A 24630-nucleotide genomic window follows, 5' to 3' on the forward strand; every position below is an offset into this window, starting at 1 on the left:
GATTCCCCAGCACACTTTTGAAAGGTCTTTTTCTGCCAGAGATTAAAGGGAGCGGGGCGAGCCTGCCGTATGGAGCACGGATGTTTTCTTCTAATTGTCTAAACTTTGAATGAAAGAGGCAGAAAAGAGGTTGTATTTTGGACCCCAATGCTTTATGATCTGAAATCTCTGCCATATTCGTACTAGGCTGTAACACCATTACACTTTCATTGTTTAGACTATGAGTCCTCTTCCCTGTTTATGACCTTGGACAAACCTGTTAGTAGCACAAGATTAGGACGAGGTCAGTCAGCCTGTTCTGGCGTTTGTGTGTTTTAATAAAGAGACATGTCAGGACATGTGCTGGAGGGGTGAAAACTGTAGACCCTAAATTAGCCGTATAGCTGCCTGCAAGCAGCAATAAACAGAGCCAGAAATGTGCGTCCTAGGTAGATAAAAGTGAAATCTCTCTCAGGTTTTTATTTCCCAAAATATGTTTTTAAAAAACAGCAGCAACATGGAATTATAGTTTTACTAGTTATAGTTTTATATATATAAATTATATATATTTATATATATAATTATTGAACTTTTTTCCATTCCTTGTTTAATTATGTTTTGTATATTGGGGCACATTGAAAGTGAAAAATCCAGAGAGTGGCACTAAAAGCTAGTTAAAACAGATGAATATGAAATTTTATTACATTGGTTATTGTAATTATGGTTGTGTTCGGAAAAAGAAATATCCGGTGAGTGGCGCTAATAATGCTCTGTTGCGTTTGAAAATAATCTAACACCTACATTAAACCTAAGCGATAGTATTAACAAAAGCAAACGCGAGATTAAAAAAAAGCATTTGCTAAAGCTACTGTGTCATTTCAATTTAGCTTTTATACCTTTATATATCTTTGAGTTCTTTGTTCATGTATCATGAGTTGTGTTTTCTGGGCTCACAAGAGATGCAGTGCTTCACCAGGTGAGCTACCGAGCAAGTTTTCCATGTCAGAAAAATATGCAAACCATAAATCACATGAGCTAACTCTATAACAATGACAAACAGTTATTTAATTACAGATGAGCATGAACACACATTGCTAAACAGTGGTGTTTTACTGCCACTAGTGTTCATTTAAGATGGAAACTACAGTGAATACATAGTTTTGAACGGAGCCCCATACGTTCATGGCATGCAGAAAAAAAAAATATATATATTGTAGGCTAAATCATGTGCACAATTTATTATTTCATTCCCTCAATTTATAAATTGTGCGCATGATTTACTAATTTGTTTCTTTGATTTGCTAAATTGTGCACACAACTTATATAAATCAAGGGAACAAAATAATAAATGTGTGCACGTTTTTGTAGCTATATCAAGGGAACGAATTAGTAAATTGTGTACACATTTTTTTTTCTTCCTTGCATATCATGTGCAGGGATCCTTAGTTCTGTTTCTGAAGAAAATATTTTTCCAGGCATGATATTTTATGTTTTTAATTACATTTATCTAATGCATTTAATTTATTTAATGTATTCTTTAATTTATTTGTGTTGCAAAACATTTTAAGCTATTTAACAATAATTACATTATTCTGTGTGCTTGAGTGTCAATTTTTTTGAAAATATTTCACTCTGTCATTTAAATTCCAATTCAACATTCCGTGGGCGTGGCCACATCAGTTCGAATCTATTGGCTTTGCCATTAGGGGGCAGAGTTTAGGCCTGTATAAAATGAATCCCCCCAGTATTCAGTGTATCCAAGGAAAAATAACATAACTGTATACTAGTGAACTCTTCAGTGATAAAACATGAGTCAGTGCTACAGTGCACACTTGAGAGTCTGAAACACCAAACTTTCCCACATGATAACGAGTTCCTTCTAGAGTCAAGTTACAATGATTCTTTGTTTAGCAAATTCTCCCTACATGAGCACAATACATAAGTATGGATGGAGATATTTAAGGCTCCCTTATAGCTTAAGTAACTGAACAGACTTGCCAAAATAGTGCATGACTCTGTTTTGCGAACACTTCTTTATAAGCCATCGAATGGCCATACATAAAACCACCTCAAACTCCTGCATTGAAATCTCCACTGATTTGCCAATCTGTTTGTAAATGGCCTAATTATAGCTGTCTCTGCATGTTAAGAGCTATAGCATAGTAAAGAAACATGGTCGCTGCTTTTTTCCTGAGTGATTTTCATGTACTGGTTCCCTCTATAGACCTGCATTGTTGGTCCAGCATTGATAAGTTATCCTCAGGCTATCGTCTCAATAAATGACCTGAAATGCAAAGTATTCTTTACAACATCCTTCTTTTTATTCAGTACAGAAGAAAGAGAAGGGTTAAAATAGACATGGTGGGCAGATGCATGAATAAATCCATCTTAGGGCATGTGTGTGTGTTTGTTTTAACACTTTCTGTGGTCAGTTTTTAGAGACTTAAATACAAGAGTGCTTTTAAAGGAACGATTTCATGCAGTTGTATTCTCTTGCAAAAATAGCACAAATACATTTGACCTATTGTATTCCAAGGAAAAGGGCAAGAACAGATAATGCAGTATATGAAATCTATTCAAGACATTTGTCTTACCAAGGCCCTTCAGGCGGGCTTAAATAAACACAAAAACATTCATGATGGTTGTGTTAAAGAGGAAGATGCATTAAAATTAATTTATGGCTCTGGTATTAGTTACTTGGACCAACAGAAAGCTGCACAAACCATAGTCACAATGCTGACAGTGTTGGTAAAAAAAAAAAATTGGCTAGAAGGGCACAATCATAAATAAGAGTTTTTCTTAAGAGAACGAACGCTACTTTTTATTTTAATGCAATTTGATAATTTAAAATAATTTTCCGTCACAGTTTTTTAAATTTGGTAAATTATGCGTTTTTCTGTGTAAATCAGCTGAAATTATCTCAAAATGTGATCCTGTCTCCTTTGGTTCTGTCTGTAAAAATACAGCAGCAGCCTTTCACAGATTAATAAATAAAAGTATAAGTTGACACATGACACTAAAATAATGCAGTAATTATTAATGTAACATAAGCCGTAGCATAAAATTATAATATACTGTATACATAACTGATAGGAAGAAGAAAAAAAAAAAACCTCAAGGGATTCTGGAAATGTCAATTCATGGGTTTTCAATTGAAATTTTAAGATGACTTGTTCTTTTTCACTTCCAAGACTTTACATTTAACAATATTCTACTATATTTTTACATTATGATTATGGTCTTTTTTTATTTACTTACAGTGAAGGGTGCCGAGAGATGATATAAGCAGTATTTGTTTACAATTAAAATTATTCAAAAAGAGAACAACGACAACAAATACTACTGTTATAAGTTCATGTTCTCAATATACACTAAAATGAAGCTGAGCATTACAGGCCGCCACTGGAAGTCAATAAAACCTGAATTATATGCCTGTTTAGGCTTAAGAACGGAGTGTTATCTATTAACTGCTCACAGATTCACTTTGACAAGAAGCCAATTTGTTTCAAATGGAAAATGACATTGTAACCAGATGTCCAAACGCCCAATGGCCAAGCTTCAGGGGTCTCGGCTTCAACAAACTGAAACAGGCTGATCAAACGTCACGGCTGTGTGTGTTGTTTATGTGTGGAGAAGCCAACAAGGGTGAACTGGGCCCTGGAGGAGCTGGGATGATGGGTCAGGACCGGGGAACTCGTCGAGACATGTCCACTTGGAAAGAGCACTTCGACCTCCTGCCAGTTTCTGATCTTTATCTGACCTTCTGTGACCAGCAGTGAGCTAATGGCTGGAAGCGGTGTAACCCCCAAAAGCCCCAAACACACACACTCGCTCGCTCGCTGCTCTGCTATCTGTCTGCAGCGGGACATGCTCCACTGCCTTGTGAAGCAAGAGTGGGAGAACGGATATAAAGATACATCCTGGGAGATGTTTTGGCTACTGCTTCTTACTGCTTTTCAAGTGCTTTGCAAACACGCCGCCAAGTCATTCGGAGTTATTCACATGGATTTTCCTGATTTAGTAAACAAAGGGAAATGAGCCAAGGGTGAAAAGAGGAAGTGTGCATACATAAATTAGGTGAAGAGACAAGGCTATTATATGCTTTTCAGATGAATATGAATGGAAAAACATTTATGCACCAAACAATTCATGAACAAGCAATTAATATGAAAGTTAACATTTAAAAATATCAATATATTGGTTTAATTCTTTTTATAAAAGTGTGACCAAGACTTTTGACAGTTTGCCTAGACCTGATATTTATGAAAATAACAACATGAGTTCTACCTCTTCAATTAAAATCATTCCTTACATTAAGTTATACCAACATTATATCATATTACAATATTTATATGTTCTACACACAGTGCAATTTGTAAAAAAAGAAAGAAAGAAAGATTAAAGTAAATGTTTGAGACTAATATGCAAAATCAGTGCTACAGAAAAATCTTTATTCATGAATTTTGATTCACTCTTTTTTTTTTTTTTTTTTTTAATCAGCCTTTAAATAGTTATAGTTATTTGCCGATAATTCCTTTGTTAAAATGCTAAAATAATTTAATCATTATTTGTTTAGGTATTATATTTTATCTTATATTATTTTCAGTAATAAAAGTTTGGGGTTTGAATTTTTTTTGAATGTTTTTGAAATAACAAAAACAAGTTTCACTTTAAAATAATTGTTTTCTATTTTAATTTTAAAACACAATTTATTTCGGTGATGCACAGCTGAATTTAAAGCATCATAACTCCAGTCTTCAGTGTTTCAGGATCCTTCAGAAATCATTCTAATATGATTTGCTGCTCAAGAAACATTTCTTATTATGAAACGTTGATTATTAATAACATTGATTATTATTAATGTTGTTTAGCATGATACGTGTTTCTTTGATAATTATACACTTAAAAACTACAGCATTTTTGGCTGTACTAAAGATGGAAATCTTTAGTAACATTATAAATCTCTTTTTTTACAGTAGTGTAAATTATAATAATAAAAAAATGAACATGCAACTTAATGTTAATATTGCATCATCACTTTGCACATGACATGTTTTTATTGAACTTTAAAGCATTGCATTAATATGTATATATACCTAAATATATACAACCAATGATGCGTGTTATATTCCAACTCATAAAAGCTATGTTTGGAAAAACAAGATGGTGAGTAGATGATTACAGACTATTTATTTGAAAACACTTTGCACGGAGAAAGGTATGGTAATGACAGAAATTGATTTTCTTCCATTGTATTTTGTGCCAAAAAAAGCTCTGAAAACAAACTACACTTGAGAACACAAAAGAAGAGGAAGAGACTGACTAAAGGAAGGGCCACTAGACTGATGACAGTGCGTTTCTCTTATCACTCCAGTCCTCTCCTGCACTGTCAACAGCTCCACAAGTCAACAATAGACAGAGAAACATGAGCACACTGTAAAACAACTGCAAAATATAAGCCATCTGAGCGATTTATGCCCATGCATATTCATTTTCCAAAACGCACAAGAATAGTTTCAAGATATTAACTATGGAAACTGTCATATAGTCTTTGGAAACAACACAAATCAGCAATCAAATCTGTCAAATGTTCTGCAATCTGATGTTACCAAAAGTCGACTAGATGCAGCATGTTGAGGAATCTTTGAGTGATGTCATCAGGAAATGTCCGGAATTATGAAGAAGAAGAGATTGTGTTGCAAGTAACCCAAATTAAAGGATGTATCAAAACAGAGCGCCGACGCTCCAACATTCACGTCGGATTGCAGAGGAGTTCTTTTTAAAGTGCATTTCTTTCACTTCTAACATTTATTATCTGGCACATATGGACGGTGATGTGAAATCTAATGTAACACATCTCTCAACAGATTGCTCAACTGCTCTGACAGCTACGTGCACAACATGCTGTACAGATGCTCCGCAAGCTGCACGTACCCTAAAGGTTGGCAGGGGAAGTGGAGGGGGTGTCTTTGACAGAAGATACAGGAAAAGTTTAAAGATCCTTTCTAGACCACCATCGTTTGTTGATACTAATGCTTGCAGACGGTTGGGTGTAATGTAGTTTATGTTTGTTAGTATGCACCTGGGTCATACATGCTTGGGTTTCAACTCAGTAGCATAAACAGAGATCACAGATCTCCACTGCAGCTTGTTGCAGCATGAATCAGGACAAATGGGAACATTATAGCCTTTAGTGATGTCAGGATGATGTCAGTGACTGTGAGGAATGGTGCTGTCCGTTAATCCACACAGACGTTACACACCTGCACTTCCACACACACACACACACACACACACACACACACACACACACACACACACACACACACACACACACACACACACACACACACACACACACACACACACACACACTCACATGCAATACATTTGTGCTTCTATCATGGTGGGCTTTCCTTTGACTTCTGTTGTTTTAATACTAAGGAAATGATTTTTTTCTCTTTAACTTGAAATTAACCCTCACAGCAATGATTTTGCAGAATTTAGATATTAATTGAAACATAATATGCTGTTTATTATATTAGATTATTTTACATTGTTTAATTATTTGTATTTTATTATTTATTTATCATCATCTCCTACAATGCAGGTTATTTAAAGTTTTATTATACATGCATGTTTCTCAACAGCCTCACACTTAATTAAAATAAAAATGAAATGAAAAAAGAAATAAAATGATCAATTATATAATGAAAGGAAAGGGAATGATGTATATATATATATATATATATATATATATATATATATATATATATATATATATCAAATGCTCAGTAAGAGAACATAACTGTATCATATCTCCTATACTTTTATATATTTCTAAGACTTAAAAAAACCCCTGATCAGAAACAGATTACAGACATTTCCTTTGTTATAAAACTTCAACAACAACAAAAAAAGTTCCAAAAGATAAGTTACTTCATATTGGCCATTTCAAATCACATATGTGTCACTGAGAAGGAACTCACATTTACTCAGGTTTGACAGGGAAGTGCAAAAGCTGTGAAAATATTGAGCTATAATATCATATAATATACATATGCGTAATTTATATAGAGATCAGTGAGTAGAAAGTCTGTAGTGATTTATAATCAATGGTTTTGTTGTTGAGGTTAATAACTCGACATCCACTGTTTGCTTTATGTAACACAATGTAAATACTATATTATATAAGTCATATAAATTCATACATTTCATCATTTCGTAATTTACGCTTATTTTTCACAAAATAATTGTTTTACTACAAAAAAAAAACAACAAACAAAAAAAACAACAACAAAAAAGCAAAGATTTTATGCACTAAACATAGTTTAACCATGGTATTTGTAGAAAAATTGTGGTTAAACAAATGACAATCAATATGCCAAAATTAATTGGTACTACACTTTTACTACAATAAAACCATGGTTAATTTTCATAAGGGGTTTCCAACTTCAATGTTTGACACCGTAATAATGATTGCCCATCTGAAAGATACAAGTTTCACAGGTGCACTTGAGACAGCATAAAAATACATAGTCCTTTATTTCATTATTTCTGAAAAACAAAAGCAGTCTAAATAAAAACGGATTATTTTTCCCAAGGGACACGTGTGTTATGCATTTTCAATGCTATCAGAGTACTACGTATAGGCTAGTTAGCTTAGCAACATGCTAACGCATGCAGACTCCATTGGAATCAGTTCGAATGACAACAGTTGAGTTTTTGTTGTACATAATATTGCAAAGTAATGTGTTTGTTTAGTGCTGTTTGTCAGGTTAACTAAATATTATATAAAGTCGTATTATGTATTGTGTTTACTAAGAGACATTACCATTTCACTCTTTAAAATGCTCAATACTGGCTGTGTCCCTAAAAATAAATACATTTCACATCGGGACACTAGTGTACCCAAACAAATATTAGATATACCTTGAATCCGACATTTCCTTGATGCTGAATAATTAGACATAGCACTGTATTCTTTATTAAAAGCTGAAATGTTTTTTTTTTCTTTCCCATCTATGAATTTCTTTAGAGTTCCTGTGCTATTGAGTTGCCAAATTTGCCTTAAAGTCTTTATTTAATAAAGCTAAATGCTACACAGGACTTAAAACCCCTGGATTAGATTTGTTTTCCCTCCCTGGGGGCTTCACTGATGATGGGGACATAATAGAAAGCAAAGGCCTATCATTAGGAACACGAGCTGGATTGAACTGCTGCATGACCCTCCTTTGCCTAAGCTAGGTGTGGATGTCCACACCCTTTAAACTGCAAACTCGACCCACTGCAACATCTCTATTAGTGTCAGTTCACATAAAAGAAACTGCCTCAGTCGCCCATTAGGCTGCACTTTAATTACACAACTTCAATGTGACTCAGCACAAGCTAATGGAAGGAGGAGAGCAAGAAAACTAATGAACAGAGTTTTGAAGACGCACAGATGCTAGCTCAGATTATTCTTTACATCCACAGTTGTTACCCAACTGTTTCACGCACTTGGATATAGTGTCTTCCATTGTCTGTAACACATTCACATCAGACACTACAGCTGGACAAAATAGGTCTAATAAGCCCAAGCAGAGCATGACGGACCCTCATGGTGACCCTAGAGGCACGTGCACAGTATGATGCATAGAGATGTGTAATGAATTACTCCCCTGCTGACATATAGCCCTCCATCCAGAGTGTAAACAGATGGCTTTATGCTTGTCTCTATTAAACATTCCACAGTAAATTGTGATGCTTGCTAATGCAATTACTATTCATATTAAGACATTGCATAATTTGTCAAAAGACCTAAAATTGTATGGATTATTCCGATGTGCCATTCGTTTTCTAAGCTTTTGGATTTACATTTGTGGTCTTGCAAACAATAAACTGAGAAATCCATTTGTTTTCATGTTGGCTATGCCTACTGTGTTCCTGTAGTTCAAACAGCAGAGCATGGCAACGACACCAAGGTCACTGGTTTGATTCCCAACGAATGCAAGAGCTGATACAATGTAATTCAAAAAAACATCATATGCCTGATTAGGTATTTTTTGAAGCTCGGAAGCTGGTTTAAGCTGGTCCTTTGCTGGTTTACGATGGTCCTTAGCTGGTCTTGTGCTGGTCCTAAACTGGTCTGACCACCTTAAAACCAGCACATGACCTGCTAAGGACCAGCATAAACCAGCAAAGGACCATTATAAACCAGCATCCCAGCTTCAAAACACACCTAACCAGCATTTGCTATTTTCTTCAATGGAAATATAAAAGATGCAGGTTTTCACACAAACTATTCAAAAAGTTCAGACTGTTGAACTAAATGGTCACAACTGAAATTTCTAAATGTGTTAAACCACAGAATCAATTATATAACAACTTCCCTTTAAGGGTGCAAAGGTGCTAGGTGCTGCTAGCATTAGTCAGGCTAATGGAGACAAATCATCCATTCACAAGTCTGTTTACTCATGAAGTATGCAAGAACTGAACTGAACATGTTGTATTAAGAACAACATGCTCTGCGCGGTGTATCTTGTGTATCCTCCCACCTCAAATGGAGTTTTCCATTAATTTTGACATCATGTGATATATGTTGCCTCCTCAGCATGTCTGAACCACAGCAGATTGAGTCTTACCAGTGGAATGTCTAAATGCATACATCTCAGATGGTGCTTATCCCTCAGGCCATAGAGGCACTTTTAACGGTAATAAATCTGATTTGTAACTTTGATATTTTGCAAAGTACAGCACCTAGGATATTTTTCATGTTTTTTTTTGTGTGTAACGTGGCAAAGATGGACCACCAAAGACGCCATATATATATATATATATATATATATATATATATATATATATATATATATATATAAACTTCCTAGATGAAGTGAGGCTGGTTTACATCTAGGGTAAAATTTGACAATGAATTGAAGCAGTTATCTGGCTAGCTGTATTTTACGAGCTGTCGAGGTGCTATCAGATGCAAGGCTGTCAGTCTGAGGAAGTTGTGTGATTTTTCATCCTGAGCTGATTCATCTCCTCTTCCATTCATAACACACCACACCTTGAAGGTGTGCATGGGAGACTAGCCCAGCAATCATCTTCCTTCCAACAGTTAATTTTCCACCTGATGAACAACAAAATCAATATCAGCACTGGAAAACTCGCTTCTATGCCAAACTGCTTTTTTTCCATCATTGAAATCAAAGTGGGAGGTCATGGAAGTTTGTCTTCACAGGGAGCAATAAATTTTCCTTGAAAACAAGGCAATAAAGCAAGTTCCTGTGTCATCACCTGCCATGCGTTGCCTCTCTTTTGTTGTTGCTCTGTGTGTTTTGCAATAATCTGTTTGTCTTAGGTCTTAAGTGATTTGGAAATAAAGCAAATCCTTTCAGAGTCACATAAGACAATCTCTTTCTTCTCCCCTAACTCTAAATTCACCATGTGTGCTCAATTTGTGAGTTCATTTTGTTTAATTATTTCATAATAAAGAGTGTAAACAAGGCTAGCAGCTCCACAGTTTATGCCATCCTGTCAATTCTTAAAGAAGATAATTCAAAATATAAAACAAAACACATTTAATGTGATATATTTACAATGGAGGCTCCTGGCGCCAGACATTCTAGAGTGTTTAAAAACAGAAATGTGATTTTTTTTTTTACTTGCACCTAGGTGTGGGTGATACTCTGGTAAACACAATCAACCCGGTAGACATTTTTCAACCTGTAGAGATTTTGTACTATCGTCTCTATCGCGATTACATGCCTATGTGATGTTGCTGTGCTACATGGTCACAAAAACGTCTGATTTTGTATTTATTTATTTTTTTACATTGAGGTTGAAAAACAAGTTATTTTAAGCTACTGAAATGCAATCAGCCATAAGAGAACTAATTTTGCTAAATGCACGTGCTGTCTGAGAGGCGCGTGCACATGAAGACGGTGCTAATAGAGCGCAGTAGTACTGAATGGAGTGATTTTTGCCACTTTATATGCCTTGAACAGTTAAATACACACACCTGTATGTGTCAAAATGCATGTCTTTGCACATTGGTTCTAAGTGAAAGCAAACATCTGAGAAAGAAAACGTGTATATACAGTATATTGGGTCCGGGCAGCTCTTAAAATGACAGTAGTCTCATATTCCTGCTGTCTGTCATACATGTTGATCAAACAACAAAAGAGAGAAATCTCTCACTGCTCTTGGCTAAATCACTTTTGTAACTTCAGAAAGAATATATATATATATATATATATATATATATATATACAGTACAGCCCAAAAGTTTGGACACACCTTCTCATTCAAAGAGTTTTCTTTATTTGTAGAGTCACACTGAAGGCATCAAAACTATGAATTAACACATGTGTAATTATATACATAACAAAAAAGTGTGAAACAACTAAAAATATGTCATATTCTAGGTTCTTCAAAGTAGCCACCTTTTGCTTTGATTACTGCTTTGCACACTCTTGGCATTCTCTTGATGAGCTTCAAGAGGTAGTCACCTGAAATGGTCTTCCAACAGTCTTGAAGGAGTTCCCCGAGAGATGCTTAGCACTTGTTGGTCCTTTTGCCTTCAGTCTGCGGTCCAGCTCACCCCTAAACCATCTCGATTTGGTTCAGGTCCGGTGACTGTGGAGGCCAGGTCATCTGGCGCAGCACCCCATCACTCTCCTTCTTGGTCAAATAGCCCTTGATGCCTTCAGTGTGACTCTACAATTTTCATAGTCATGAAAATAAAGGAAACTCTTTGAATGAGAAGGTATGTCCAAACTTTTGGTCTGTACTGTATATATATATATATATATATATATATATATATATATATATATATATATATATATAAATATATATATATATATATATATATATATTTATTTTCTCATGAAAATAAAGAAAACTCTTTGAATGAGAAGGTATGTCCAAACTTTTGGTCTGTACTGTATATATATATATATATATATATATATATATATATATATATATATATATATATATATATATATATATATATATATATATATATTTAAATTTACACAATGAAGAATATGCAGTGTTTTTATACAACTGATTACTTTATTTGTTTTTATTTGTTCTACTGTAGTTTTTTGTTTTATTACTTTTAATTAGTTTCTTATTATGTAAATGTTACAAAAGATGCCTCAGAAAATCTACCTCACCTACCAACATCAGAGGACCTGCCCAAAGCTGTCGATATCTCTAAGTGTTTTGGCATAGTGGTCAAAGATATCTAAAGTTAGGTAGCACCAGTTAAATAAACAGTTGCTCAGTTCCAGAAGAGTTTTGTGCTGTTCTTTCCAATTGATCCTTAGTAGGGAGTTTGATTGACAGGTGAACTGACTAATCAAAATGGCGAATCTGCAATTTTTGTCCAACAAACAAACCAGACGGAAGAGTTTTTACTTCGGTGGAATTGTGCTGTGAAAAACTCTTTAACCCAAATGAACCATACCTGCACGTTTTTAAATGAAAGCCTCTTTGAATAAGAATGACTGATATGCTTAAGGTCAACAATAATGGCTGACCTAGCTCAAAATACTTGTCATTAATGCATGCTTCAAATGCAGTTTCTTTTTTGGTACCTGTAGTTCATGTTTATGCATTTGGTAGACACTTTTGTCCAAGGTTACTTACATTGCATTGAAGGTGTACATTAGTGCATTGATCCCTGGGAATCAAACCCATGACCTTGGCATCTATAATGCAAACTCAAGAAGTTACAGGAGAACTGGTGTGGCTACACTTTTGGACTGAGGCGACCCATGTGTGGTAACTACTTATTCAAGGTTATATACAGAAAAAGTAATTTTTTGGTCAATCACCTTTAAAAAATTCTAATAATAAATAAAAATGCTATTTTTTTTGCTGGTGAATAGCATTGCAGTGCTGATCCACCAGCTAGACTAGCACCAAACCACAGCACTAACCACTAACCAATGCATATCTCAGTCTTTCCCTGCTAAAAGCTACCGCAATCATTCAATCCAACACACTACAGGGTTGCATGGGGGAAGTCGGCTCCCCTCCCACAACCACCATCGCTGCACGTTTCCCACACAGCACTGCCAGAACATTTGACCTTAGAGCCCCAAAGAGGTTAGACTATACAGGACCACCCTGTCTGGCTTAAGGGGGCACCCCTGGGGAGCTTCACCCCTCCTCCAGCCTTATGGAGGGACTTGATCAGCAGCACAGAGCTCAGGGCTGAATAAACCTATTTCACAGGGTAGACAGTCTTGTGGGAGCAGCTGATTTGAGCAAGGGTTTGGGTTGATATGATGTCTGCTTGCTTTCACTGAGTAATTGATCTCACCGGCTTCATGAAGTGCTGTTGGAGGAGCAGTCAAACTCTAAATGCTGACATCTGTCCCTGCTTCCCTTACAGAGGGGCCTGTTTTTCATGGCTATGTGCAGATCAGGTTCAGTGTGTCAGAGTGCAGAGTGGGGTGAACCCAGCCTTCAACAACCAGCAGCTACAATTTATTCAGTGGAAAGTAAACACTACTGGAAGTGGAAATCGTGGACCTGGCAACCCTGATGCTGACTAAAATAGTAGCAGCTTAGTATTTTGGCAGAAACTATAGCTAACATGGTAAATGAATAATGACATGAAATAAAAATGCATTATTAGAATTAACTTTGTTTTCATGACTGCCTGATCATTTATTCTGTGTATTTTGGAGTGTAACTTGTTTTCTGGAAGGAGTAAGATGGATTGAGATGTGGAAATGTCAGCTGTCCACCTCTAACTCTCTCTTTATCACCTGCCATATAATGCTCTCAGGGGTTTTTCACAGCATAAGGGCCCTAATAAAGCTGCCAGATTTCACCCCATGCTTTCTGCCAGTTAATCTCCATTACCTGAGACTTCCACTTCAGCTGAGAGCCGTAACTTCTGGAGTTATGTAGTTACAGGTGCACAAATTGGTTCCCCTGGTAGGTTTTGCTGTTCATAAAAGGACATTTACACACTCTTAAACTCTTTAACAGAGACATTAAAACTCAGCACTGTTGCAGTACCATGGTACATTTATGGTATCAGATGGAGTATGATGATATGAAGTCTACAAGGCTGTAACCAGGGTTTGAAAATTAGTGAGGTCTGGGGTGGGGTTAAGAATTGTGCTATAATAAACCCTATCAAATACAACTGATTATGTACGCTTTAAAAGAGACAAACATGAAATTGTTTGTGAAAAATGTTTTCTTTGTTTTGGAGTGATGAACAATGTTGCATTACATATTTATGTTATAATTTTATTTCACACACATGTGTAACACTAGTGTTAAATAACCCTCTACTTTTTTTGATAGCACTGATAAAATTTAGGACAGATAATATTATGATGTTTTTTGCATTTGCCTTACGGAATATGGTATCCTGTCAGCAATAACATGTCCAAGTGCAGGCGATGCAGTGTCGCCAGATATTGCTATGAAAACAAAAATAAACAACAATAAACCGAACGTAGTTGCAAATAAGATAAGATATCGCTAAGCTTAAACTACAACTGTATTAACTTTTTAAAGTGTCAAATTAATTAGAAAAGAAAAGTCTAAAGACACTTCCCACTGCACAATGTGACGTCGGAGTGACGTCTTTTTCATGTAATTTTTGGACGTCCAAATTCGGTCCATTGAAGGTGTTATTTTGTAATGACAGGCAACGTCTTTTTTTGACGTTTTCTGCCTTTGACAACATTCCGTCTAATGTTGACATCCGTGGGACCTCCATATAAGGGCTATTTATAGTCCAAATGTGTTCATTTGTGGACGTCTTTTCAACATCAAATTTAGACTTATTTTGGACATCGTTTTTATAACTTCTATAACTGTGGTCCCATGTTTCCAGAGGGTGGATGACATGTTTTCTGTGCCAGTTCATTTTCCTGTAGCTTTGTTTGGCTCAACTTCTAGTTTCAACAGGAAATAGCATTACACCTTCGTATGCATCTCCAGTTATCACCTGCTGCTGAGACAATCAAATGGAGTTTTTGCAAAATGATCTGGAACAGTATGCCACCTTCTGAAATGGCACTAGATAATTTTCCAAACAGAAAACATGTTCTCCACCCTCTCGAAACATGGGACCACAGCGATGCAGGCTGAAAAGCTGAAAAGCTGTGCCATCATTTTGCAATGGTTGAACACTCGCGCGAAATGCCTGCCGTGTTGCCTCAGCCAATCAGAGTGGCGTTTACTGGTTGTGTTATGATGATGTGCTGCCTCGACCAATCAGAGTGATGTTGACTAGATTTTGCCTCTTTGGTTGAAATCCAAAGCCCTTGATAGAGAGTTGTCCTGTCCTTTAGCTGCTGTTGGTTCTTTTAAAAGTAGAAATAAGGAGGATTGCATTGCCATTTAAGTGAAATTGTTGAACTGAAATATACCAGCTTGATAAAAATTATCATTCTAGAAGAAAATTTCAGATCGCACTTAGAGGCTTTTGCATCTGAACTATTCATGTATTAATCATGTTGATAGGCCCTATAAAACAAATATTACATATTAATCATGTACATTTCCTGCTCCTGTTATAGACGTCCAAAAAAATTAACCAGTTCAAAAGTCAAATGTTGAACGTCAAGATGACGTCCAAGTTGGGTCATGGTTGGACGTCCAAAGAGTGGACCTAGTTTGGACGTCGAATAGATGTTCAGAAATGGTCATGGACAGACGGACCTAATATAGACATGATCTGCACATCTATCTGACGTCCAGTGTTTAGTGGGTTATAATAACTGAATCTGGCAACACGCCTGGCTACAGCAGTTATTTTCATACCACGGATGCTAAAAATTCTTGCAAACTGTCTAAACTAAATGCAGACACTTATATGAGGAGTTTTACAAAGCAAATTAGTCATTCAAGAAACTTTACTGAAAAATTTAGGTGACCTCATACTGTAGCTGGCTATACGCCCATGATCTCATAAAGTTTATATGGTACTCCAAAGATTTAGCAAGATTAGACACTGGTGCATGTCCATTTTGACAATCGTGTAGTTCCGAAAGTAAAGCAATGTGCTAGCAACACCAAAATCATAGGTTTAATTCCCAGCAAGAATGCTAATTAAAATGTATACTTATAATGCAATGTAAGTTGCTTTGGATGAATTTGTTGTCATGTCATTGACGCCTACTAAGATAAAATTTCCTTAACATGTTAAGATATGTGTCTGCACGTGAACAATAGAAGCAATCCCTTGTTTGTGGTCTCCTCAGATGCTAAGATGCCTGGGAAAGCTGACGGCAGGAAGCAGGAATGTGCTGGCAGGTAGAGTAGGGGCCCAGGAAACAGTGGGACATGGAAATTTCCGTGCTGTCGAACAATGGAAGCCGTGTATGTGTGCGGTAAAAAAAGCCCCTGGGAGAGAGGAAAGGGGATCAGGTTACCCCACCCCACTTACCTGCTCAGTTCAACACACACTTCAAAGAGAGAGGGAGAGCCAGCAGGTTCAATGTGTACCATTCATAGAAACCCAGGAATGAGTTTGTGTGTATGTTGTTGTGTGTGTGCCTACAGCGGAAAGCTGTTGATTAATTGACATGGGAGTGAAGTGAGAGGTGTAAGGTTTCTCAATGTCTTACCCAAGGTAGAAGGACTATTAACTACCTCAAGGTGGAAATACACTTGATTTTATGGCTTTTTATTTATTTATTTTTTGCATTCTGAAACAAGATTTGGGGCATAATTTCATCATTATGCAGCCTCAGCTAGCTATGGCATTGCTTTGCATTTGATTAATTGTTCTATGTGGTTGCAATACCATTGGTCATTGCTAGGTGGCCCACCTTCAGACCTTCGTGATATTACTGATATGACTTGGCTCCTATTTAAATAAGGCTTTAAGATTTTTTTCCACCATAGTTATTATCCTCCATTGTCTACTTACTTAGAAACATTATAGCACATTTCCTCAATAAGCTACACAGAGTTTACATTCAGATTCTTTGATACTAAACAACATTGCATTTAGTTTACACAGTCTATCAGGGTTTTTGGCTGTTTTTTAAGAGGACAGCCCTGTTGAAAAAACAGCATATTCTGGTTAGGTATGTCTTGAAGCATGGCTGCTGGTTTAAGCTGGTCCTTAGCTGGTTTAGGCTGGTCAAGTTCTGGTTATGTGCTGGGCCTTAGCTGGTCCTAAGCAACTAGCTCCTGCTCAAGACCAGCTTAGGACGAGCACATGACCAGCTCTTGACCAGCTTAAACCAGCTCATGACCAGCTAAGGACCAGCTTATACCTGCTCAAACCGGTAGTCATGCTTCAAAACATACCTAACCAAGCATATGCTATTTTTTCAACAGGGAGGGCAAGAGTAGACAGCAAGCATTGGGGAACAGGGTCAGGAACTGGAGTTTTGATCAAATATCGTGAAACAAGCTTGTGCAATTTACATAAGACCGCGAAAGGGGACAACAGAACTCTGTCCCCACAAAACTACATTGAGCACTGTGGGTTTGTGTTAGAGTCAGAGCTGGTAACAGAACAAGTTAAGTAACCTTAAAACCAAACTTACAATTTCAGATGGCACAAGTTTATATCCCATTTGGCTAGCATGCTTCAACAACAAGTCCAGCAATGTTTAAGAATTTGGTCACTACGTAGAAAGGAGGCGGTCTTTGGTGGCTGTTTGAAAGCGTTCGTCCACATAAGCATTTACAGTGCGAAAGTAATTCAGTCCAATACGTATATGACTACCTCTGGAAGTGATCGAAAGTGGACAAACTCAAAACATTTCAGATCCCATTTACACCTGTATTCAGCATTTTCTACTTGTGATCAGATTAATAAAAATGCATAATAATACCAGGTGTAAACATGGCCTTTGTTAGTATCCATGCAACCAGGGGTGACAACATAAAGAGAAAAAACAGTAAAGGAATCCACAACATCCTATGATTGTTCTGCTCTGTTTACCCTGTGGATGCAATCTCTGCTTTTAGTAGAACAACTTCTGAAAAGGCCACTTTCATGTCTTACAATTTTAACAATCTATGGTTATCAGAGATTATATCATATCCAAGATGTCTCCAAGTGATTGGACATATACTAAAACGAAGTGTGAAACTGGTTCCAGTCTGACAGAAAGGGCAACTTCAGATAATCTCAAAAGGTTAGAGGCTTAGGGTTCAGGAGGGTTTACTGAAGAGGAGGTCAGCGGGTGTCTAATGGTGTGTGCGGCAGCAGATGCCCTACTGAAATCTGAGAGCTTCACTGGTCTGCCAAAAACAACACTGACCTCAAATCAGGAAAAACTTGCTTAGTTGTTATTGTTGAGGATGCTGAGGATATTGATTTGGTCAACCATGTATTAGGTTAGATCATAGGATCATTCATATGATATCCTTTTATTTACTCTGTTGGCTAATGTGGTTGCTTCGGTGTCTTGTGGGTTGCTTAATGGCCTCAACGAGTCCACCTTCAAGTCTCTATGATATTTCTGTTCCTAAATATGGATCAGGTCATTCTTTCAGTCTGTGTCTACTGGATATTTTAACTCCTTAACAAGTCACACAATTTGAGGTATCATTAATTTTTATAGCACAAGCTATGCATATTAAATTTAACACTATGTTACAAAATAGTAGGAGACATAGGAACAGAGATGCTTGCCTTACCAAGCACCACTAGTAACAACTCTGCTGTGAAGTAAGAAACGATATTGGTCTCCCACCAAGAGAACAAGTGTTGAAGTGCAATGTTTACTCTCACACCAGTTTTGTGGCACCTCACACCTCTATTCCCAGCACTACACCTTTACACTTGTCGGTCACACACTCATCTCCCTTATGTTTATGAGATTTGCATGTGGTAGACTGAGGCCAAAAATCCCAACCTGGGGTGCGTTTCCCAAAATCATCGTTAGCTAACTATAATCGCAAGTTCCACTGAACCATAGCTGCTTTTGGGAAACGCACACAAAAAGTCCAAATGCTACACAAATCATAATTCATGTGTTGTTTTGCAGAGGAACTTCTCTTGCGATTCTTTGTTCCTTGTAGTAGTAATGAAAAAACTTTAAACAGCACAATAAAATGTGAATGGTGATAAAAACTTCTTTGTAACTTTTACAAAGGACTATGTACAACCTCTTATCACTGGAAACCAAACAATAAAATCGAAACACTGAACTGCAAATGCCTCCTGCAAACCCATTGATGGAAGTCCAAGGCTTCCACTTCCACAACAGGCCATAAAGAATGGAACTGTTGCTCTTTGAAGCCAACTGATTGTTTAGCAGTTTGATGGGACAAAGTCAAGGCAATCAGCTGATGAAGAGCCCTCTGTCAAAACTAATCCTGTAGCCTACCCTCTTCCATCTTTCTTTTTCCACACAGCTAGTGCTTCAAAGTGCCGTTGACTGATACTGGGACAGAGATATTTATCACAAGGACTCACAGATTGCCTTCATGGCATGTATCTGTTTCAGTGGCTCAAGATTTATGAAGCTTCCCTTCCCCCAAATCTCAAGTCCTGCAAAGTGTCTGAGGAAAAGCGGGTTTCCATCAACAGGACCTAGATCCATGAATGATGTCACTCCTCAGCTGGCAGCCGATGGGGCCCATGAGTCACGGGGTCATATAGAAACATCTGCTCCGTTCTGTACAGTGCTGTCCTGTCTGGAAGAGTCTCGGCTATTAGTAGAGGAGAACTTGTGAAGAGTAAGACATCAGGCCAGAGTCGTGAGAGGAATGTTAGAGTGAAACGTAATCAATTTAAGAACTTCTAATTTGTACATTTTTCAAGAGACCCAAAATGTTGTCAAAAGAATTTTCACTGGTTAAATTAAGGCAATTAATTATAAATCTGATACACCGAACTTCTATAGACACATGCCATATTGCATCATATTTTGCCCGTATGTATGTGCTTATGGCTGCCAGCAGCCAATCAAATTTCATCATCTAATAACTTAATTTGTGAATGGATGATCATTATCAAATCTGGCAAATATGTATCTAGATGAGACAATGAACCACATTTTGTTTGAATCGGCCACCTGTTGAACTTTACTCTTATGCTGCTTTTGTGTAATTTTTTGAGTTTGGCAACCAACCCCATCTCATGGTAATTCGTACATATTTTAGGAGGTGGATCATTTGTATGAATTCGTATGACCTCGCTTGTACATAATTGTATGCTTTGTGAAAAATCATACATATTTTTTGAGCTTTTTTATGTGATGTGTACATGTTGTTCATCACATGGTTTGTCCATTGAATTGGGTCTTTTGTTTGTTAATACACTGTGTATAAGAATTAAATGAGCTCTAAAAATGCTTTTACATAGTGGCAGGGATATAGGGTTGCTTGTTCCTATTGCAGAGAGACATTTAAAGAGACAGTGAAAAAGAAAGAGTGTGGCGAGGGTTATTTGAATGGATGTCTGAGCATCTAAATTTGGGGTGTAGTGTGAGTGATTTGTGATATTTGTGACTTTCGGCAAGACTTTGGGCCAATCTCATTTCTCTGTCTTACCCCTTCCCCTTCCCCTTCCCCTTACCACTTTGTCTGCGTCTTCCCCTTGCTTCTCGATACCGAGTGAAGGGGGGTAGGGGTAGAGCGTTCCACTAAGAAATGAGACGCCACTCGATTGCCGTTTGCGTCATCTTCCCTTGCCACTATCTGGCTGCTACGTCAACAGAGGCGACAAGCATTGACATAAACAAACGAAGATGCCGTCGTCTCAGGTTGTGATGTCGATTTCCTGGGCTCTCTTTATCTTTGCACGCTTGTGTGCCATCAATCAAAGACACCGTAGAAGAAGATTGTGTCCACCGGTCAAATCAATCAAGGAATAACGAGTAATGTCACGAAAATTCACTTCACACTAATTTCACCTAAAAAACATAATATGAAGTGTCATGTCAAGGATACAGATAAAAATTAACGTTAGCTTAGCTCGACAAATATAGCTGCTAGCTAGCGGTTAACTAGCGATTCAAAACAAAAACATTACAATTAAAATCGCTTAAACATTGTATTAAAGTATCCTAAAACACGAGTGTCATAATTATAATGTCAATTAAACTGATGAAAATACTTACATTTGTGCGGCTCCTTCACAGTACGACGCTCAGCCATAAAAAAGCTTGATGTTGGCACTTCTTGAAAAAATTATACGTTGTTACCCCTCTCTTTCAAGTGTGGTCCTCCGCAAACTTCGTTTCAAGGGCTATGTAGCCCTTCGCCTTGGCCCTAGCCCTTGATCAGAATGAGAATTGAGACGCCACTTCCCCTCACATGAACGCGCAAAACCGAGGGGGAGGGGTAAGGGTAACGGCTAAGACAGAGAAATGAGACGCAGCCTTTCTATCTCTAGAGCATTGTTTGTTCATTCATATGTCTAAAGTTGTGTGTGGAGTCTGGGCTCCATTTGTGCCTATTTATGGGTCAACTGCAAGTCCTTTCATTTCTACCTGTTTGCAAATGTGGGTACAGTCACTTACAGTATTCCAAAATTTAAGTGATACATAAAAATAGCACCAAAAAGAGTTGTTTATTACAGTAATTTTATTAGAGTTAATATTGGCTTAGATACTGAGGTTGGTTATTAACCATGGTAAAAAAAAGAAAAAGAAAAACTTTAAAAGGATTTTTTTTTTTTGCTTAATTGTAAAGAAAACAGTATGGCATCAGACTGGCTCATTACTGAGTGTTAAATGAATGCATACTGACGACAGAGATATTTTAGAGAGAGAAGAACAGACTGTTAAATATATGCTGTAAAATGTATGGTGGTGTCTCACAAGTGCCTCTATTGTTAGATAAGCTATTTTAGCTCATAGATACAGCCATTTCAAAAGAAAGAAAATAGATTTGAATAAAGGTTGTGTCTGACATCTGCTTAAGTATTGTATGTATTCAGTCCTGGGCAAACTCTATACCAAAATTACACCCCGGAGACAAAACCAGACCACTGCAGAACAGACCAGCCACAAGAATGATTAAGATGTGAAATGCCTTGCGTAAGTTTTTAAGCACATCATATGGGTGTATCATATAACTTCATTATGTGTAGGTAAAGGATCATGATCTCTTAGGCAACAGCTACTTTATTGAAATAACACAGGGTTTAGATTTGGTGGGGTTACGAATCAGGCTGTGACATGCACAAAGTTATGAAGCAATTTGCGATCCACCTTCATCTTCATGTAGAAGTAGATTTTGGAGATTTATTTTTGAGATTCCTCAAGCGCCGAATTTTACTTGTCTCTATGTTTCTATATATATATATGTGTGTGTGTGTGTGTGTGTGTGTGTGCGTGTGTGTGTGTGTGTGTGGGTGTGATCCTGGACCACAAAATCAGTCTTAAGTCGCTGGGGTATATTTGTAGCAATAGCCAACAATACATTGCATTGGCCAAAATTATACATTTTTCTTTTATGACAAAAAATCATTAGGATTTCTAAGTAAAGATTATGTTCCATGAAGATATTTTGTAATCTACCGTAAATGTATACAAATACTTAATTTTTGTTTAGTAATATGCATTGCTTAGAACTCCATTTGGACAATTTTAAACACAGTTTTCTAGATGTTTTTCACTCTTAGATTTCAGATTTTCAATTAGTTGTATTTCGGCCAAATGTTGTCCTTTCCTAACAAACCATAAATCAACAGAAAGCTTATTTATGGTAAATAAAGTTTTGGTAACTGTTTATGTTAAACTGTTGTTGTTAGCTCAGTATTATTAATGTGCCATGCCATTTTTATGCATGAGTAATAACAGATAACTTGTATAAGTTGTCAACATTTTTTTGTTATCATTAGCATTGTCAATGATACACAAAAAGTAATATGATTTTAGTATTCAGCATGTCAAACTTCATAAAAAACATTAAACATAACAGCAAAACAACACAATATACTGTATATATATACAGTGTAATATAATATAATAATATAATTTTATACAAAATTATTATTTTTACAAAACATTACTAAGTGGCAGGTGAGAGAGAAAAAGACAGAATAAAGGGCAAAAGTTGCAGTTCTGTTTGTGTCCATCAGGCAACCCTGTAATCTAAAGAAAACGAAGAGACAGCTGGAGATCTCAGCAGCACCAGGAGGAGGAGGAGGAGGAGGAGGAATCAGGCCACCCTGAGCCTTTTTAACAGCAGCTGCTGTCAGGACGCTGCCATTTTCATTTGACTTAATGCCTGCTGTACTTGAAATTCAAATGCTTTAGATCTTAAAACAGCAGAATGTGTGTCAAAGTGCTCAGACCCGATGATGACCTGAGAGGAGGGAGATGAGGAGGACACTTAGTGATTGTTTAGTTGGACGTCACGTGGAGTATCGGTGAGCCCACTCGTGTGCATACTTAAGTAGAGATGCATACTAATGCACGTTTCCTGACTGAGGGGCCGCTTGTTCATAAGAGGGCACTGTTCTACATTTTAGAGGCCAAGGTCACCAGACGTGCATGTATGAGGAAGTTCCTCTCTAATGAGCTCAATTATCAAGCTGAATGAGGAGAGAATATTACTCCTGCTCAAGTCCATAATGTCAGGATTTGGTCTGTTTCTCTTAAGTATGTTTTCAATATCGCCAGCTAGAACTCATCAAAAACATTAAAGGAAAGTGAACTCATTACTCGAAATGAGTTCAAATTCAGTCTTTGATCTGAACATTCAAGAACAAAGTGGCACATATAATCATACATTTTATGCTTGGGTTTATATTTTAAGGAAAAAAGCACAAAAAAAAGTTTGGTTTAGGGTTAGGGTTCGACTTTAAACATCTGTCATTATCTATAATTAGCAAAATGTTTTTTTTCTTACAATTTAAAGGAATAGTTTACATAAATTGAAAGTTTCTTTTGTGAATCCCTTTGTGAAAAGAAGTAGAATTTATCATACTTTTAAAGTACTTATTAAAAAATATATGATATCCTAAATGTTGTTGTTTATTACTTAAAATGTATTATATATTTATATTAAATGCAATTTTAAAGCTTTACGTTGCATTTTGTCTTACTTAATTAGGACTTAAGTGCATATTTATAAGTATTTGTTTATTACTTCTATTGACTTTAGAATATTGTTTATTATTGTTTAGAATATAAGTGTACTGCTAAATTTACTGATTAGCATTTATGGTACTAAAACTGGTATGTCATGTTTCTAAAAAAATATTTGTAATTACACATTTGTAACAATGAAGATAAAATGTTGTACATTTAAAATATATTTATTTTAATTGTAATGTTGGTGTCACGATCGGTGTTACAGAAAACACAGGAGAGGGAACCAATCGCAGGTAAGTCATTTATTAAAGGGTAATCCAAAAGGGGTAAACAGTCCAGGCAGGGTCAAAACCAGAATATCCAAATCCAAACATAAACAAGACACGAACACAAGGCAAGGACAAGAGCTGACGGACATGAGTTTCAAAGATTAAACAAGGACTCCGTAACACAGACTCAGACAGACCGGGTATAAATACACAGAAGGATAATGAGGGAACAGGAGACAGGTGGGGAACAATCAATTACTCAACAAGGAGGAAGGTGACCAAATAAGGGAACAGGAAGTGATAAGGTGACAGACACCGTGAGAAAGGAGGACATCTAGTGGAACCCCAGAGAACACAACCCAGACACTGTGATAGTTGGATAACACACTACAGTT

Source organism: Carassius carassius, chromosome 28, assembly GCF_963082965.1.
Source record: "Carassius carassius chromosome 28, fCarCar2.1, whole genome shotgun sequence".
Classification (NCBI taxonomy): domain Eukaryota; kingdom Metazoa; phylum Chordata; class Actinopteri; order Cypriniformes; family Cyprinidae; genus Carassius; species Carassius carassius.